General features: G+C 40.1%; 1 protein-coding gene across 7 annotated transcripts in view; it reads left to right on the top strand.

The window, feature by feature from the left end:
- Nucleotides 1-18154, top strand: part of LOC124255169 (5-hydroxytryptamine receptor-like) — a 206861-nt gene that overhangs the window by 88047 nt on the left and 100660 nt on the right. The window contains exon 1 of one of the 7 annotated variants that reach the window (XM_046689006.1): nucleotides 7642-7847. The exons of the other annotated variants lie outside the window; for them this stretch is intronic. The gene's annotated coding sequence lies outside the window, so the exon portion shown is untranslated. Of the gene's footprint in view, nucleotides 1-7641; nucleotides 7848-18154 lie in introns of those variants that run through there. 7 annotated transcript variants of the gene reach the window in all.

Genomic DNA, 18154 nt, shown 5'->3' with positions numbered 1-18154 from the left:
TTTTAGCCATTAATCAGAGTAATTAATTACTCATTGAACAAATATACATGAAATTGATAGCGGTGATTTATCCAAGTTGAACCAGACCGAGTCCATGGTCTTGGTCTGAGTCTCCAGTGGTGGTTCTCTCCCCGGCCGTGCCATACCAAAACATGCTAAACGATAGTACTTGTTGTTGCCGTGCCAGGCGTTCGGAATTATGTCATAACACGAGCATTGGTCTTGGAGGAATGTCCATATTCAACTCCGATGTGGGTTAACATTACAATACCGGCACGCACACTCACAAACAGATACACACACACGCGCACGCATGAACATACGCGTACGCACATACCGATGGCAATAACCCGAGACGTTAAACACCTTCATCTCGCCTCTCTAAGTTCAGATAATTAACCCACATTTTAATCAGTAATAACGAACATTGATGTAATTTGAGGCCATTTCCCAGTGCACTAACCTAGCCCACATCAATGTACACATGGAATTAGATACTATTTGATGTAATCTTTCAAACGTCCACGCCTTGGCAATCTTACTTAATAACCTTTCCTATCGCCATGCCTCTTGCACAGGAATTCCCAGGTCTGTCAAAACCAAGGAATGTGTGATGAATCAATGAGATATTTGTGTTGCATGTTTACCGTGTCCCTGACTGTTGTAAATGTGTTAATGAACCACTTCAGATAAGTAGGGACCAGGGCCCCGTTTCTCAAAGCTCTCGTAAGCCTAAGATCTCGTAACTTTTCTCGTAGCATTCGTACCTCCTATGTTACAGTATAGGAGATTCGAATGCTACGAGAAAAGTTACGAGATCTTAGGCTTACGAGAGCTTTGTGAAACGATGCCCTGGGTCACACACTAGGGCCCTGAAGGTAAGTAAAACCACCTGAAACTAGTAACACGTAGGTCGCCCAGTAGGGCTACTTTTAGTGAACAAATGATCTCTCTGTCGGTGACGTTTTCCCCGTCCTCACCTCATCTCTCTCTCTCTCTCTCTCTCTCTCTCTCTCTCTCTCTCTCTCTCTCTCTCTCTCTCTCTCTGTCTGCTCTCTCTCTCTCTCTCTCTCTCTCTCTCTCTCTCTCTCTCTCTCTCTCTCTCTCTCTCTCTCTCTCTCTCTCTCTCTCTCTCTCTCTCTCTCTCTCTCTCTCTCTCTCTCTCTCTCTCTACGACACTAGTTTCACACATTGATCATATCTGGTGAATCAAACCAGGAGTTTGGACGTAACGAGCGAACACTCTACCCGTTAAGCTACCCAACGGCCTCAGCCGATCCAAAGGCATTCATACTCGAAATTACATATTCTACATCCATGAACATAGTTCCCCAGTATTCTATTTTTTTTTGTCTGTCCATTCCGCCATTTCGTTGCCCCTCCCCCATCTCCCTCCCCATCCCCCACCCCCACCCCCATACGCCGACATCATCTAAAAGATGCCATTAACACTCTGCGTCCTCATCATTGTCACAGTCTCCGCTTGACTAAGCGACACCATCCCCCATGTCTTATGAGCCGACGCTGGGATTCTTTTAAACTCACATTCTTAATGACATGGATTTGTAAGATCTGCGGAAATGTCACTCTCGTCAAGGTACTGGATCAAAAGTCGTCACGGAAAGCACTAGGTCTAAATCAGACCATCCAACTGTCGCCCACTGTCTACCTGTCATTAGGCAGTCACAGCAACATGCTTTGCTACCAATATGGAAAATATATTGATAACTAATTTCAGTCCGTCACACTGTGAGACGGCAACATCATTTGGGACTGTATTAAGTGCATTTTTAGATTTGAGACCCATTTAGGAGATTATTGAGTAAGTGCCTTTTCAGACGTTGCGCTGATTTAGTGAGGCCACGTACAATATAGAGAGTCCGTATTTCCTGTCATACACAGTTGACATTCATTACGGTGCCATTGATCGGGAACCTCCGCAGCCATAACGCACATGCAACATGAGCTAAATGCGAGGTTGATGTGCATTATCATGTTGAATATTCCGTCATGTCGGCGTCCCTCATCCTCCTTCCTCCTTAATTTCTCTCTCCCCCAACGGGTGTTAAGTTTTTTCTACCTTCAATGTGTCTTACGTAAGGTTCTCGCTCGTCTGAAGTTCGTCTCGTTACCTTCTAATCTAAGTTACATTGTCTCCGATAACTCTTTCGGTTTTTCTCTTCGACGATTTATTCCTGTCGTGCGTTCCATTTTCTCTTTGACAAGTTACTCTTTTTTGCAGACCTCTCGGGTATTCCATTTTGCCTTGACATTCCTTTTCTGTCTCAAGTTTTTACTTTACCATTCTAGTCCTCTGTCAAGGTAATCCTTTTTCTCTTTGATAGTTTCTCCTTGACGTAGCGAATAGAGCTCCTGTCCAATCAGGAAAGGATCGGTGGTCGTGTCATAGCAAAATGCTTCAAAATGTGTTACTTTTTATTTCCGTGCCTGCGCTCAGCATAAAGGGATGAAACAAGGGCTGGCCTGGTACCGTGTCTGTCTTGGGTATCCATGTTAAAACTAAGACAGTATTACGTCACAAATCTCTGAAAATTTAGTCATTTGGCTTGTTCCATAATATCTGGAGACATCTTCTTGCTTGTGGTATTCCCTCTCACCTTTCACCGGTTGGGTAGCCTGGTGGTTAAACCTTTCGCTCGTCACGCCGAAGATCCGTGTTCGATTCCACTCAGGGGTACAATGGGTGAAGCCCATTTCTGGTGTCCCCTCTCGTGATTTTCGCCGCCATATAGCTGGAATATTGCTGAGTGCGGCGTAAAACTAAACTCACTCACTCACTCACTCTCGTGATTTTACTGGAATGGTGCTAAAACTAAACTCACTCACTTACTCACCTTTTCACCTTGAACTTAAAACATGAAACGGAAAAAGTACACGGTGATGACGTCATATCTTATGACGCTTAATCAATATGACGTTATACGTAATTGGTTTTGACACACTGTTCCGCTATCTGGTTTGGTTTAAAGAACAACTGTTGTCCAAAACTCTTTGTCTCTAGCATATTCTGTTCAGTTCCCAGACTGGATTGTGTTCAACTAACACCAGCAACACTATGACGTCTCTAGCCGCCCTGATCACTGTACAGTCTCCATTTCGCTCCCACACCTGTACAGCTGCCAGACTGGATTGTGTTCAACTACCTACAGCAACACCATGTAGCATCACAACCTGAGACATCTCGTTGTCTAGTCGGCGTTATCACTGTACTACAGTCTCTTTTCGTCCCCACGGTGGTGTGTCTTATTCATTAACTTATACTCAATAACATACTTTTCCTGAAACAAGGTGTCTGTCTTACATTTATTGGAGGCGTCTTCAGCAAGTTTATCTCATCGTATCTAAGTTTCCTGTCTCATCTTATATCAGTTGATTACATTTTGGGTACCATGAAGTTGTAAACGTTCCGTTCTAACACCGATCAATTTGGAAATGACTTACAAGCAAAGGTTGGAGTTTGTTTTGTTCAATAAATGTCTACGCACAACCGAACACCTTGTGACAAACCATTTCCAAAAATACGCTGACGATGGTCAATAAATATGTCGGATATTTTTATGAGCTGTAAAACCTTTGTCCGCTGAGATGACGATCCGTGTACAATGTCTGGAGACAACCCCCTCTGCAAGACGATGAAACAGCGTTCTTTTAAGCAAGCTGTCGACTCTTTCAGCAGTAAGCAAGTGATATCTTAGATGATGACTTGGGTCAGTTCACACTTTCCAAGATGCCCTTAAAGACGTACGTACGTTCGTTCAATTCCTCAAAAGTTAATCATGTTTTGCCCATCTTGGTGACACATCACGCTGCTAAACAAATTTGTAAAGAAACTGCAGTTGCTTTTTTCATTTCAACCCCTATTTTAACGACCAACTATTATAATATCGGCTTATGCTTTGGTGACTTTCAATGTTGGGATTTTGTGAGTCTACATTTCAAATTATTAGAACTAGAGGCGTTGTTTTTAAAACAACTAAAACAAATGCAGATTCAATCTTCCAAAATATAAATATCAACACAAACATAAACAAATATAATTGAAAACTCAAAAGTAATAATATAATATGACCTTGAAACTATTTAAAGCACGAACGCGCTCGTAGAAATTGACGAACAACCGACGTATACTTTATGCAACCCCGCTCTATGGGCATGTGTTCATAATTTGATATATAAAACATTTATCACCGCCCGTCCATGATGTTGACTGCCAAGTAATTACAGTTTCTGATACCATCATGTCGTGACAGGTCTCAAGAAGCTAATGAAAACATGTTTCCCAGAATATTTCTACACCAGCCATCAATACCTTACCCTTATAAACGAGCATGATTACATCCAACTCATTTTTGGTAAATGGAACAACGACAGCCGTCATCGCTCGATAGTCCTCCCACTCACGGCAGTAGGTTCATTGTTAAATATACATATGTACTTAAGGCATTGTTGTCTACCATTTATGAAGCCACGGACTAGCTGCACGGGGGAATGGGTATATTTGTGACGCCATGCCGTGTCTATCTTCAGAGATAACATCGTTGTACCCACATACTGAGTTGATGAAGTCCGTTTCTTTGATGGTTTGCAATTGCAGTGTTGAGATTCACGTGACGGCAATCATTGCAATGTTGTGAATTATTGTCCTTCACTCCTTCTGGTATCGACCAATTGACTTTTACTCGAGTGCACAAACTCACATATACATGACGACCTACTAATGACTACAGCCATATTGATTCCTTAAGAGGTTACCAATGCTAAAGCAGATAATTGATGTTATAATTAGCATATATGATACATATAAATATAGTATCGACATATTCCTTAGAACTATATTCCTGTCAAAAGCGCTCTTTTTTTCAAACCTGGAGGGATTATCGGTAAATATCAAACTTCAATGCAAGAGAATGACTGCAGAATAACACTGCAGTTAAGTATTACTAAGCGACATAGTTGTGAAGGTCATATGATGCATATGGAACACTAAACACCAGCATGGACACCCGGTGTCAGCCAAAATGATAAGCATATCCTACTACAACGGTAGTACTACAGTGAGTGAGTGAATATGGTTTTACTTCGCTTTTAGAAATATTCCAGCAATACCACGGAGGTGGACATCACAATGGGCGTCACACATTGTACCTATGTGGGGAATCGAACCAGGGTCTTAGGCGTGACGAGCCAACGCCTTCACCGCTAGGCTACCCCACCCCACCTTATTTCGCCTGGCATGAAAACATACATGTGTTATGATTCAAAGGTATTGATGGTATTAATATGGACGTGACTTTGCATGTGTTTGTGACCAGTGTTCGGAAATGGGATTTAACGTCGGGTTCAAGGCCATTGCACCCGGTATGACTACAGGTCATCATTGATATATGCTTGTCGGTTAAGATGATGATGATGGTGATAATAGAATGATGGCTGATGGCTTGTATTGTATTGGATCGATGCTGACCATATCAATCACACGATTGTCTGACAAGATGTTTTAAAAGCCGCCGTCATCAAACGATGTGTACGACGCTGACTAACAAAAGAGACAAAACCTAATTGTTCATTTCGTTATTGTCTTTAGCGATGTTGCTTCTATTTCAAATTCCATTCCTTATTATTAAATATTCTTGATAAATGCCAGAGGTGTAAGACTATATCTTAGTATATCGACGTTTGAGGGAGGAACCCGTGATTATCTGGGTACTAGTCGTCAGCAACCCATGCCTCTCGTAAGCATGTCATCGTATCCCAGCTGCGTAGATCGATGCTCATTACATCTATCACTGGATTGTCAAGTCTAGAATAATTAAAGACCGACATCATGTAGCCCCACTATTGCCGAATGCAACATTAAACAACAAACACATAAAACTTGAAAGAGGCAGAAAAACCGCGGAACCGAACAACTGTCAAAGGCACATAGTGAGTGAGTGAGTGAGTTAGTTTAGTTTTAGTTTGCACTCAGCAATATTCCAGCTATATGGCGGCAGTCTGTAAATAATCGAGTTTGGACCAGCCAATCCAGTGATCAACAGCATGAACAACGATCTACGCAATTGGGATACGATGACATGCGTCAACTAAGTCAGCGAACCTGACCACCGATCCCGTTAGTCGCCTCTTACAAGCATGGATTGCTGAAGATCAATTCTAACTTGGATCTTCACGGTTCTCGAAGGCATATAGACATTGCGTGGGAGGACATATGGGACATTGCATATTCTGTTATTCTGAATGTCACTATCTGATTTCATCGGCGTTAGTCTGTGAATAGTTTCGACTTTATAACATCACCAAGACAACATGAATATGCAGGTCATGTTCACAGAACACAGTCAATATTCAGATGTCATATACCAAGGTTTAAGAACAGAAAAAATACACAAAATGCATCCCAAAAGCATATGAAAATAATCTCTTCTAAAACAAGACGGTTTCTGAACAGCCTTATTTTGTTTGGGGATTGGATAGCCTAGTTATTAGAACATCAGTTCTTGACATCGAAGACCAGGGTCGATCCCAACAATGGAAAACGTTTGAAGACGATTCAAGATGCAACTATGTAATATGGCTGGAATAATGCCAAAAGCTGTTTTTATTCCTCGTTCTTTCTTTAAGGTAATGCAGTTATGAATATGTATTTCTGACGGCGTTAGCATTTTACAATGTTGGCACTAAACTAGAAAAGTTATTAACCTGTCATAAGTTCAACGTTGAAAACGTTGTCCACGACACCGCCTTCAGTATGACAGACAGGTCACGCAAACATTTTTAAATATTAGATCACTTGAAACACTTAGAAACCCCCCTTTCCTACTTTACATGACATATTATGTTTTATGTTCCTTTAAAAATAACGAAAAACAAACAAACAAAACAAAATAAGACCCCCCAAAGAAAAAACAAAACAAGGAAACAAAACAACACACAAACAGATCGTGGTTATTTCTTAAACTTTATACCTTGATGTAAGTAACTCTACCTTGATTAAGACTGACTGCAAAACAAGGAAACAAAACAACACACAAACAGATCGTGGTTATTTCTTAAACTTTATACCTTGATGTAAGTAACTCTACCTTGATTAAGACTGACTGTACCTTTAATAGAACACACAATCTTAACGGTGTAATATATCTTATGCAACTATTTTTGAGGATACGTGTTGAACTTCATTCCAAGTTTTACTTACAGGACTCACCATACACTCAAAAGAAAATATTATCGTACAAGTGTTATTTATTGTAGGCAACTATATTTACGAATCCTCCATCCTCGTCCAAGTTTCTCTGTCATGAATCAGACTGACTATGTTTCTCTCAACCAGTACTGACGTACACACGTGTTCCAAATTCCACCCAAACCACTTTATATAGGAGGGGTTCTGTAGTGTTAAAACACACTCGTGGCGCGAGGTCATAAATATTACAAGAACACACAAACATGCTTAACACTGCACTGAGAATCCCGTGAAACAAGTTCACATATTCCACACAGTAACAAAACTGAGCTGCTTCATGTAATAATTGAAACTTAACGCAGAGGGGAGGTGAAGCAATACAAACAATACCGGGCATGCTATCCCTTAACCGAACGCATCTGTATCTTGCAGAAGAGACTCTGATGTTTACCGTTAGGTTAATCAGGTTCCGCATCTCGAGAAGAGAGCAGGAAGCGCTCTTGTATTGATCTAGCGAGTGGTCCGGGATCGCATGGGTCGAACAGGCCTTCAGACCGTGAACGTACGCTGCTCTATGATGTAAATACAGAGTTAATGTGATGGATACTAGGATGGGAGGCGATCTACACACTCGGATAAAAAGGTAACAGTTTTCTCACTTACATCTACATGCTTCTTAAGTATCAATGTCCATTGTTACTGAACGTGTTTGTGGTGGAAGAGCAAGTTGCCATTTGGGCCGGTTACATGCCTCTTTCGTTATGAAAATATTATGAATAAATGATGTTCGTTCTTGATATAATATTCTGGGCTTCGAGATGACACTCGTACAATATATTTGTGGTATTATCGTTGTGACTCGGAGTGGGATGTGTACATTAGGATTGGGATCATGAATATATTTTTCAGTTGGTTCCCATGGCAATACTTTGTCGTTTTGAACGAATCGTGTTTATGAAGTTGATGCATGATAATAATAATATTTCATGTGCCTGTTTATGATCATTATGGGTTTGTCTGGTGAAGGAAATGATATTCCACATAATGAAACAATATAGCTGTTTATTCAAGAAATCACAAGTTTTCACTACACTGAATACAGTGAATATCTGTAACATATCAACACGACATGAAGTGGTGTTCATTTGTTGTTTTACGCCGCAACGTATATGTCAAGGATATACCAGCTATATCACGGGTGCGACTGATTAATGAACGGAGCTAGGGTCTGTGGTTAAACCGTTGGCACGTCACAGCGCAAGTTGGGTTCGATTCCTCGAATGAACGGTATCGTTTGTGTTTGTTACAGCCGTAGTTTCGCTGTAATTGTAGTTGAGGTCATAAGCAACATTGCAACATCGTCGACGGACGATGGAAGGCAACTGACCAGGGCAAGAATTGACAACTCAATCTTATATAGTCACCCTTGCAAGAACACAGATTTCCTGACATTTTCTTACAAACGATCCTCACAGGAAGTTGCATGTTCTCGAGCTAATGCACATACTCAAATACCATCATGTCATGCAATGTTATTATACTGGATGCTAGCATTTACTGGAATGTGATCTAATGCGAGCACCATCCTCTATCCAAACATCGTGGAACTTCCTCGTACAGGTGTCTGACCGTTTGTAAATACCTTTATGAAATGAATGTTCAAATGGTCGTATGCCAACAGCCAATGAAATAAAAGCAGCAAACCCTTTCCAAACAATCTTCACCGTGGGAAGATACCATTCTGACTTAATCACAAATATGTGTTCGTGAATCATGATCAGTTAATAACGAACCCGTGAAGGTCCGGGTTAGAATTGATCTTCAGCAACCCATGCTTGTCGTAAGAAGCGACTAACGGGATCGGGGGGTCAGGATCGCTGACTGGGTTGACAGACTCGATAATTTACGGACCGCCGCCATACAGCTGAAATATTGCTGAGTGCGGCGTAAAACTAAACTCACTCACTGACTCACTGAGTTAATAACGACACATGAGGTGGTAGGTGTGAGAGGTTAGGTGTCCATATCCTATCATATTAGAGGCCACCGTGTCACACCCACTTGCAAAGGTAAGCACTAACATATGTGAATGGTTATGGTCCGGATGGAGGAAACGTCACACACTGTGATGAGCTGTAAACAAAAAGATGTTCAAAGGCCCCAAATTGTATCCTAATGGAAAATCCTGCATGTGATACGTAGTATAAAAAACCCACATATGTTCTTCATTTACCTGTAATTTGATCAGATACCAATGTCATAATGTAAAGGGTTTTGAACACTGATATGGTAACAATCTTTGAAGGGCATTTAGAATTTGAATGCATAAGAAAAGCAAGATATATGGATGTCAACTTCTTTATTGTGAACAACACGAGGTTCAGAGCGTATGCTTGCTCCTTCATCGAGTGTATCCGAACTGACGACGGGGCAAGCATACGCTCCGAACGTCATGTTCTTAATGATATGGTATTCCAATACATCCAGTGTTGCCCCATACCAGAATGATGCATGTGACAATTTGATAAGAATATTATGGGTTTTTGTTGCAATGTCCCTTATAGTGCTAACCACCACACACGGGCTCACTATTGAACAATAACATGCTGCTCGAAACAGTACCCCGACTCCACCAACATTCCATAACTTGTAAGCGTAATATATTGTCCGAATACCCATAATGTTATATTATACAGTATTACACATGCGATAGGTCGTGAACAATATGTTGTTCGGATACGCCAATGTTGTATAATGGCATTCTCAAAGTTGGTAAGTATATAACGAAGCGTACAACTTAATGAACAATAACACCTTGTTTATTGCACTGAGTGGCCTTTGAAAGTAGATTCTTGCACGATGTAAACAACTTTTTGTTTCTTGGATACAACGGTATTTCGTTGCAGATTCTTACACCATTATTCGAGGCTAAGACTTTAACAAGATAACGATGTAAAATAACAATCTACATATTAACGTCGTACGCAATAAACAATATGTTCTTATTTATGAAGTGGTGTGCTTCGTTACCCCAATGGTATTATATAACAGTAAACCAGGTGTTCGCAAAGAAACACTGCTCATCTTTAGAGGCATGTACCAATTCATCTTAAATAAGTCATTCCTTAAGGGGCCGTCAAAAAGCGCCCATTTCATTTACTTTTCCATCATATAACACAAGTATAATGGCTTTAGATCTACATTTTCTATCATTCTGAAGAAAGAGCAAATGAGGTCTCTGCTTCAGAATGAGTGCAAATGTAATAACTATTTTCTTGCAGTGATGCTCATGTTATTTATTGGGAACATAATTATCGTTACACAGTAGATTCATTTCAGTTCCTATTACAACATGGAGAGAATTCACATAAACCGACAATAAAACTAGACGTAGTTGTATTGTACAAGTATTCCTGCTTAAAACAGAAGTGCTTTCTACTTCGTCAACGCTCAATGGCCCACACAGCCGACGGTTGAGACTGAAATCTATGTTGTCGTCAATGTTACATTAAAGCATCTTATTGAGTGAGTAATGTTTTTCGCCGCTTTTATCAATATTCCAATCTTTAGGAGGCAGTGTCATGATGTACCACTATATGTAATCACTACTTGGATATCATATGTTCAACATATGTCAGATTTTGTACTATACTTTCTTACTATTTACTACTTATACCTTATGGTATACTACTTATACCAAATTAGCTAGATCGGTGCTCATGATGTTGATCAATGGACTATCTGGTCCTGACTCGATCATTAACAGACTGCCGCCATATAGCTGGAATATTGTTCAGTGCGACTAAACTCACTCACTCACTCATTCACTCACTCACCTTGTAAGGAAATTTAGAGTCGACTGCAATTTAGTTGGAATCGTTTGGAATCACACTATTATCATCATTTTAATATTTTTTATTGGTATTACAATTTTAACTGAATTCCGGTTGTTTAATATGTAATGAATGATATAACAATACGAATGAACCATTCCATCACAATTTATAAGATCTTACTATTTTTTTATTATTTTGGATCAATTACAAACGTGCGTGAAACCTGACAGGGTATCGGAATCTCCCATAACAGAAAACGGAACCATTCCGGAAGAGACACAAGCGCGTCTAGCAATACCCTCTTACTGTTATCATACAGAGCAGTTCCATCAGAAGCAATGAGCGATTTAACCTCTCCCCTTTCTATAGTACTGAGTAAATACAATAAAGCAGGCTGGCTGGGGACACGTCTAGCTTCATGCACACACAGTAGCTGTATCAGCCATCTTGCCGCACCGTAATCCTCATTTACCGAGTCATCTTCGTCATAATTGCTGTCGACAGATGCTCCAAGAGTGGCTTGCCCTTGAAAGAGCAATTTCCAACTACACCTTGCTTTATCAATCCCTTTCTTTGGCGGTAAGAACCATGTGGGAAGACGAAAACAGTGAATATTAACTTTATATCTGTTCCTATCCACGCGTGTTCTTGTCTTAAGTTTTATCATTATCCGAAAAGCTTGAAACTTCTTCCCATACTTGGGTTGAAGATATGAGCGAATGAGTGTGTGCATTGTGTTTTACTCAGCATCATTCCAGCTATATGGTGGCGGTCCAGACAATCCAGTGACGAACAGCATGAGCATCGATCTATTCAACTGGGATACGATGACATGTGTGAAGCAAGACAGCGACCCTGACCAGCCGATCCTGTTAGTCGCCTCTCACGACAAGCATGGGTTACTGAAGATCAATTCTAACCCGGATCTTCACGGATGTAGAGGACATGAACATGCGGAGGAAGAACCACCCCCTACCACCCCGGGCCTAAATCCCACATAAATATCCCTGCCGCAAGTATTTGCTTTTTCAACCGTGCCTTGGAAAGAGTGTTTCATCTGGTTCATTTGCCATCAAATTGAAAGAAAATACCCCAGAAAACAAGGGCAGCAGGATACCTTATGGTGAAGCAATAGCGTACTGTAAAAAAACCCAACAAAAATATAAAACGCGAGAAAAAGACCACCTGTAGCATGTAGGAACATGCTTTCATCACCGACCCCTAAAATGGATATTTTACCAAATCAGATGGACAGCGTTTTCTTTGTGTAATGAGTACTAAAATGAAACAAGACCAAAAACCTCAACCAACATTTTCCAACGAGTTTATGTCTCACACACGCAAATCCCACCTTGCTGACGTATATGTCCTCGAATAGCAATGTCTTTAAAGCATGGTCATGCATTATCTCAGCCTGTGTACCCTTGTGGTCTCCACAAGGCCACAGATACAAAGGTTTCATGTTCGATCTCTCTGAAATATGTATGGCAGTTGTTCAATTTTACATCATTCCCCAACAGCTCCTCGGGTTATGTGTAATGTGTGTTACATGAAAGTTACATGAATTATAGATGAAAATGTCCCTGGCACTGAAGGTATTTCCAAAGGAAACTCCTGGGGCAGGGGCACGTTCTGTAGAATATCCTTGGGACAGGTTCTTCCACATCCTACAATGAATAAAATGCCGTCACTAAAAGTTTTAAGTAAGATTTAAAGGACTTCAAATAATAATGAAATGTCACTGGAGGTTATCTTTCCAAAGGAAACTCCTGGGGCAGGGGCACGTTCTGTAGAATATCCTTGGGACAGGTTCTTCCACATCCTACAATGAATAAAATGCCGTCACTAAAAGTTTTAAGTAAGATTTAAATTACTTCAAATAATAATGAAATGTCACTGGGGGTTATCCCACAGAATGTTTTTTCAATGAAACACTGCCATGAAACAGAAATGCACGTAGGCATTCCAGGAAGGATATGAAAAGTACTCTGTGGCAACATTATCTGCCTGTTCCTGTCCACATATGCATGTAAACTTTGGTTAACCTCAGATTAAAAACATGACAAATGCTATATACATAAAAACGACTAAACCATTTCCTTAATTATAAGTTATCTGCCACAACGATTAAATGACATTCTGATTATGTCTGAAACATGTGTTTATGAATCACAGGTTTCCGAACCGCATGTTACACCAGCAAAATCGCAATCCAAAAATGACAGCACACGACATATTGTGCAATTTTGATGTTGTCACGAGATGTTGTTTTGATGTTGCCAAAAGGAAGTCAAACTAGTGGAACACAAAGGTCCCTGCGTTCTACACAAGCCGTGTATATGCTGTCTGGTTGATCAGTTTACGTCAGTAAAGCTTCCAAACATTTTATGTGAAACAATAGCAGGACATTTCCAATTTTCACATAATTTGTTTGAGTGGCATTCTAGAAGATGGTGTTATAGTGATGACAAACCTTGATGGATGATCAACTTCATTATTTTCACAATAGCGACGTTTCGGTATAGATTCTTAAAGCGTGAAGCTTGAAAACGGTATAACAAGCGATACAGAAACGTCGCTGTTGTGAAAATATAGAAAATTGCAAATGTCCTGCTATTGTTTCACATAAAAAATGTTTGGAAGCTTTACTGACGTAAACTGATCAACCAGACAGCATATACACGGCTTGTGTAGAACTCAGGGACCTTTGTGTTCCACTAGTTGGACTTCCTTTTGGTTCAAGATCACATTTCAAAGAAACCACTTGCAGAGTGAGATTAGTTTTAATGTCACTTTGAAAGTATTTCAGCCTTATTACAACATGTCAGCTTGATGAGTGAGAAATGGTTGAAGGTATGGAGGTGTAATTGATTTCCTAGTTTGGCGACAACCAAAAACGCTGAAAAAAACATGATGCGAACTCAGTGGAAATTTCGGATTCGAACCTAAAGTGATAAGGTTCTGGCACATTTAGATACTGAGTCCTGCACGTCGATGTAAAGTGCATTTGGGGGTTCGGTACTCGCCGCTGGTAATACATGTTAATATGTGGTTATTTGAAACCTAATGTGTCAATATTCCTTCTTAAATGAACGGGGAAGTGGTGTAGTCAAGTGGTTAAAGGTTTGCTCGTCACACCGAAGACTCGGGTTTGATTCCCCATATGTATATAATGTGTGAAGCCCAATTCCTGTATCTCCTGCCGTGATCTTGCTTGAATATTGCAAAAGGCGGCGTAAAACCATATTCACTCCTAAATATACATTGTCCTATTTCAGTAACATAGAAATAACGATTCATGAGGCATGTTTATGTTGTGCCTCCTTACGTCTGCGCGTTTGCGTATGCGGACGTGCAGGTGTAACTATGTTTATGAGTGAAAGAACTATCTCGTAGGTCCTTTAGAGAGAGCGTTTTTCAATCATTTCTTAGATGCGGTGTTATATGATATTATGTTCTTATCACTTAATGTTTCATGTCTGGAATCTGTTGACATACATCATACATTTCCCCGTCTCTTGACTGAGATGGAACGTTATGAGTTGCGATTACACAGATACAAACTTCTCATTTTGGTTCCTGAGGAGTTAGCAAGCACTGAAATGTATATGCGTTATTTATCGCGGTATATTGGTGCTCATGATAACACTTAAATGTTAAATCAACAAAGACATCGCCAAACGCAACAGCTTGGCCATGTATTTGAAAGATCCTGCCAGTTGTTTATGTCGCTGGAAGTCAAACAGGGTTGTAAAAGAGCCGATATTTTCATCCCTATCACCTGTTTCCTTTGTCTTTGCTTAAACATTTGAAACGGTTTTATACTTACGAAAACACTTCAGCTTTCAAGATATGTTGAAGGTTTGAGCTTGCAAGATCTGTTGAAGGTGAACTGTGAGATGAAATACACCATCACCCAAGTGTCATCTTCTGAGTTTTGAAGAACCTGAATTTACCGTTAATGCTTTTTCAGAGGCTTCATTTTGAGTAAAATATACTGTTTAAAATTTATGTATTTTAGTTGTACTTAACATGCACTTATCTATGCATGTACTATATGTCAAACATACGACAAACATTTTCTCCCCTGCTGTTATCATATCCTTTGAAACTATGAGTAAATGTTTTCCTTAATTTACATTACACTGTGTTAAATAAGTGGTTCCGTACAATTCATATGTATGAACAAATATAACTGCAAGTATGGGACAAGTGAAATGGCATTTAGTGAGCACTAATGTACTTTAATTGTTGGCTGTTGACAAGTGAAATATATTACTAGCATCTGGTCCAGTGCATATTGTCCAAAACACGTACAAAAATAATTTGACTTATTTGTACTGACGTTAATCTGAAAGTCAACGAGATGCTAATAATATATTCCAAATGGATTCATGTCCTACGCAGAGGTGTCAACGCCAGGCGAATGTATAATTCATCACATATGTGTGAAGATGAGGCTGAGTGTGTTCTAAAATGCAGAAGCGCATGTAAATCTAAAACGATGCAATCAATATCGTTGACGGTATTCTGTGGAACATGCTACACAACTGCCATCATTACTCGGGGGAGAACGCGCATGTTAGAGTGGTCTCCCTTGGGTCAACAACACATTTGGTGAATATGTAAACATGTTTGTGGGAAGATACCCCGAGAATAACTGACCTGTTTGTACGACAGAAAAATTGTACCATATTGTGTGTATGTAACAAAATTAGTACACGTGTTGACAAATGTTTACCGATATCTCAAGGACATATTTTCCAGACTACAAATAGATGCAGCTGAATGGAAACATGCGTTTTTCCAATTTGAATTTCAACATGCTGTGTTGTTCTTGCACAGTCCTCCAGAGACTACAGTAAGCCATTCTATCATACTGGTTCTGAAATTTTTGCGAAAGAATTTTCTCCTTAAATAGGAACCGATCTGTTTATCTTGAGTCAGCTTTTCACCTTGAAAGGTCTGATTAAGGCGAGCACGATGCCATCTCATGCTGTGACTTTTATGTGAAATGTTCAGACTTTTTACTGTCTCTTTTTTGACAAGCATGTGGACGACCGATGTGGTTCATTATGATTCAAAATTCATATAATTGTCATAACGATTTAGGTGAAAAAAAATGAAAGTATTCTTTTAGCAGATATTTGAAACTAATTATTCATTACAACGCTTGCAAGAAACCACTTGAAAGAAGATCACATTCTTACCATATGTTCCTTTGCTTCTTGAAGTGAAAATTGACTTGCCGCTGCATGTGTTGGTAACGGGCGGTACCGGTGGAGCAGGATGTACTCACCTATTCGCAAGCACCAGGTGTTATTTCTGTTAGACAGAGATTCATAAATACAATATGTAGTCGTAATCGTACAATTACTCTGCCTTTAGAAGAAATTTAGAAATGTAGAAACGGATTTGTCACCTTTATGTAAAATTCCAGTTGACATAATTGTGAAAGTAGAATGTTAATTTGTACTCATTTAGTTTCTCTAAAACTACCTGTCTGTCTGAAGCTGAATGTTAGATCCAACTGATACGTGCAGATATGTTGCTGGTCAACATCGACACAATGCAGCTGCTGTGCTAGCAAATTAACTCTTTTAATCTGCTTCATGGCATTCTATTGAAAGATCACGTTTTTTCACTTTTATTCCAATTGTAGCATCTGTTGGGAAGCCCTTGCACCTATAACTCTATCTCGTCCACCTTTTCGGTTCATTCCACTGCAGAAAGAGATGTGGATTGGTATAGTTTGCTGGTAACACGCTCATTGGTGTCACTCAGCCGTTGAAGTGACAGGAATGAAGTACGACCATGTCTCCCAAGCAAGCATTCTTCTCCACCAATGCAGTTTTATTGCTCTTTTCCCGTGATGGATGGCCTCTGTTGCCACGGGGTCCAGGCAGGGTTAATTTCTTTCAGCCCCTCGCCCGTAAGTTATTTGATTTCGGTCTAGGAGTGGAACCCTATGTGAAGTGCTATGTTAGGCTATTCGATATTTTTTCCACTCTTCTTGTGTCTAAATCTGCTTTGCCTGATGTCAGTAAGGGTTTCTGGAGAAGATTTCACTGTGTCTAGAATCGTTACTACTTCACCAGACAATTTGGAGGACTTTCGACATGGTGAAAATTGCCAGTTGGTGAACTACATCGTACCAACATCTCCATGTAAAAGACATTGCGCCTTTTTTTAATCTTCCTCCAGCTCCCTGAGTTTCATTGGCACGTTTTAGTATGAATAATGATGGAGCCTTTCTTAAGCATTAGTGGATTTCGTTATGGCCTACAAAATTACAGTGCAGATGAAATCGAATGCCAGGGGATTTGGCAGTTTTTGGAGACGGGCAGGCGTGAGTGATCATTTCTAAACATGGTCTCGCTGAGCTGTGTTTTTGTCGTGTTTAGCATATTAACTGCAGGTTCGGACAAAATTCATGAATATAACTTGACATATAAAATGCTAGACTTGTCATACAGTGAGCGATTTCGTTTTTTGGATTTGTATTAATGCCCTTTGATTTACCGTACATGTATTTAAGGGTAGCTCCCTTAAGACGCCTTCATAGTACACGAGGCGGTGGGGTAGCCTAGTGGTTAAAGCATTCACCCGTCATACTTAAGACCCGGGTTCGATTCCCCACATGGGTACAATGTGTGATCGAAGCCCATTTCTGGTGTCCACCGCCGTGATATTGCTGGAATATTGCCAAAAGCGGCGTAAAATCATACTCACTCACCCACTTTATAATATACTGTCACAGTAACGGAGACGGTGGGGTAGGCAAGTGGTTAGAGCGTTCGCTTTTCAAGCAGAAAGGACGGGTTCGATTCCCATAGGGTACGGCATGGAAAGCCAGTATCCTGTGTTCTCTGCCGTGATATTGCTGGATTATTGTTAAAAGCGGCGTTAAACCAAACTCAGCCACATTAACAATAATTACTATAGGCATAACAGGATGTACATATTCTGGAAATATAAGAAAAGAAAACGTCCGCATTTAGTACGGGAAATAGAATGGAGGGCTGACGCAGATTCAGGATAATTAATCTCACGGCATAGAACACCCGAATGAAGGTAAAAATATTTCAAGTCTAAATTCTCTTGAAGATCAAGG

Source organism: Haliotis rubra, unplaced genomic scaffold (assembly GCF_003918875.1).
Source record: "Haliotis rubra isolate DU_JTF1 unplaced genomic scaffold, ASM391887v1 Scf596, whole genome shotgun sequence".
NCBI lineage: Eukaryota > Metazoa > Mollusca > Gastropoda > Lepetellida > Haliotidae > Haliotis > Haliotis rubra.
This window is presented reverse-complemented; position numbering and strand designations above follow the sequence as displayed.